The sequence below is a fragment of the Cnephaeus nilssonii genome (assembly GCF_951640355.1).
Source record: "Cnephaeus nilssonii genome assembly, chromosome: 10".
In the NCBI taxonomy this organism is placed as follows: domain Eukaryota; kingdom Metazoa; phylum Chordata; class Mammalia; order Chiroptera; family Vespertilionidae; genus Cnephaeus; species Cnephaeus nilssonii.
In genome coordinates, this window is record NC_137081.1 from 19,801,417 (window position 1) to 19,803,954 (window position 2,538).

Sequence of the window (2,538 nt, forward strand, 5' to 3'; positions counted from 1 at the left end):
GCTGAGGGACACCCCCTCCCCCCCATGCACAAATTTCATGCACCAGCCCTTAAGTATATATAATATGGCTCTATCGCTGTTACTGCTTTGGGCAGAGTGGGGCAAGAAGAGGAAGAAAAGAAAAGAATTAGCTCTATTCTTACCAGCAGAAACCCCAACTCGGAAAGGACTGGCTCTTCCCATTAATGAAAGGGAAAACAAGGTCATGCATTCCCATCCATGAAAGCCTTATCACAAAAATCATCTCAAATTTAGCAGATATGCTGTTGTTTGATCAACTTAAGGAGATCTAAATAGAAAAATAATAAAACTGCTTTTCAGGCCCCACTAATGGAATTGTTGATAATGCAAAGTACCCTCTAACCTTCAGTGTGACTCTTCTGACTGTGGCGTGCTGAACACCTGGAAAGGTGACAGATGGACTATCTCTCTTATTTATCTTCAGGCCCTTCCTGCCTTGCTGTTTCTGTACTATTGTAATTTGTCTCATGAAGGTCATAATGAGAGATCAGTCTTATCGGTTTACCAAGCAGGCCTACCAAGGCCAGCTATAGTGAGCAACTATATTCTCTTAAAATGCCTGCAGGTCAAACCTTTCATCCTTCATTCTTTTTGTGAAGCAATGTTGACATGGACAGCAGTAGGACTTGGCAGATCCCCACAATCTGACTCCCACTAGGGCAGGGTGCACACATGCTTCTCACTCTACGTGGTGGGTGAAAACTGCCACTAACCAACAGAGAGCCTTGGTTATCAGACAAACCATAACGAGACTTGTTCACAAGATAAGATTCAAACTATGCATACCCATCTTAAGGCAAGAGCTAGATAATCACTAGCTTTTGATCTAATACACCTTTTTTGAAAATGGCTTTGAATCTTTCTGCTAGTTGATCTTATTTAGGCAGCTACTTCAGTGAAGTGAAACTCTTGTAAACGAAGAGCACAGAAGAAACACTAACAGCAGAAACAAAAGTTCAAGATGAAGCTTTGCAACTAAGTCTTGGAATCCCAAGTAGGCACTTGTGTCCAGACACAAGGTGACACTTTTTTGTGCCAAATTCCTGGGTAGTGTTAAGAGTAAATGGGGCCAAAACAGTTACAGGATATAGTCATGTGGCAGCCATGAAAATGCACAGTGTAGATCCCTGCTTTGGGGGACACAGTTGACTGACAGCTCTGGATGCACCAGTGCATTTGCCCTCGGGATGCTCCCAGCCAAAAACTGAACACAGCCAAGTTGTTAACTCAGGCCTATTCCTGTGAGCCATGGGGCCAACCAATGGGTGACTGGCTCAAGGACTTCCCATCTGCCTGGTTGACCCTTTCCTGGACTGTGTCCTGGTCTGAAATTCTTCCTTCACAGTTGTCAGAACTTCATTACAGCCGTATTTAGAGGAAGCCCTGTGAGGCAGTGAGGGAAAACCTTTCTAATAAACAATCTGTAGGCAGTGCAACCTGTATTCACGCTGGAAAGGAAAATGGCCCTAAGTGAGAATATATACAGATGGCCTACAGCCATGTGGTTTAGCCAGGCACCTGAAAGGAAAAGGACAGAAAAATTGGATGAGAAGGCCTGGGCCAGAAGCATGTGGACAAAACACTGAGGAGTGGGCACAAAGTGCTATTTTTGTCTCACACATTCATGCCCCCAGAGAGGCACAGAACACCAAGGAGACCAGATGACTCAGTCAGTTGGAGTTCCCCAGCCCCCACCGCCTGCCACCACAGAACTGGCCTATGGGCACAAGAGTGAAGGAAAACTGCAAACAGGCCCAACATCATGGGCTCCCACTTAAGCAAAGCCTATGCAGTTGGAGCTGCCTCTAAATGTCCACCCGGTCCCCGTAGAGACCAACACTGAGCCCCGAAGTGGCACTGTTCCTTAAGGAAAGTGACAGGCTGCTTGACACCAAGACCCAAGTGGGCCAGTGATAGATTCATTGCTTCTCAGCTCTGTGACAATGGATCTGGGCCCTTCAGGTTTTCCTTTGCCAGCTGACACTGAGCTTTGTCAGGAGAGGGCGATGGAGAGACACTGTAGGAGGTGAAGGCTTTCCTCTCCAGATCCAGTCTGCAGGCCTTGGTGGTGGTGCAGGGCAGCCAGCAGTAGCTGCATCACCAGTGTCCTTGGCACCTCCCTCAGGTAGTTGTGCAGCAGAGCCTCTGATGTGACACCTCCCGTGAAGTTTCCCCTGGCACCCTAGATGGTGGATATTCTCGGGCAAGTTCCAGAGGGCACATTTCCAGCAAGTTCCACCAGCAGAACACCACAGTGACTGCCCAGCCATCAAGTGGGCCAGCCCGTGCCCTCCTAACGAGGTTTGGATGTCAGCTGGGAGGTGGGTGTGGGGAGTAGGGTTCTTCATCTCAGTCCCAGTAGATTAGTAGCTGTTCCTGGTAACAGCTATTTCCATGTTCTTTAAAGTCCTCTTTACTTCCTACTAACCAAGCTTTTGTGTTAAGAAGGTTTATAGAAATTCGACTTCATGAAAACAAATCACACATCAATAGTTACCATAAAGCTTTATTGGTCCA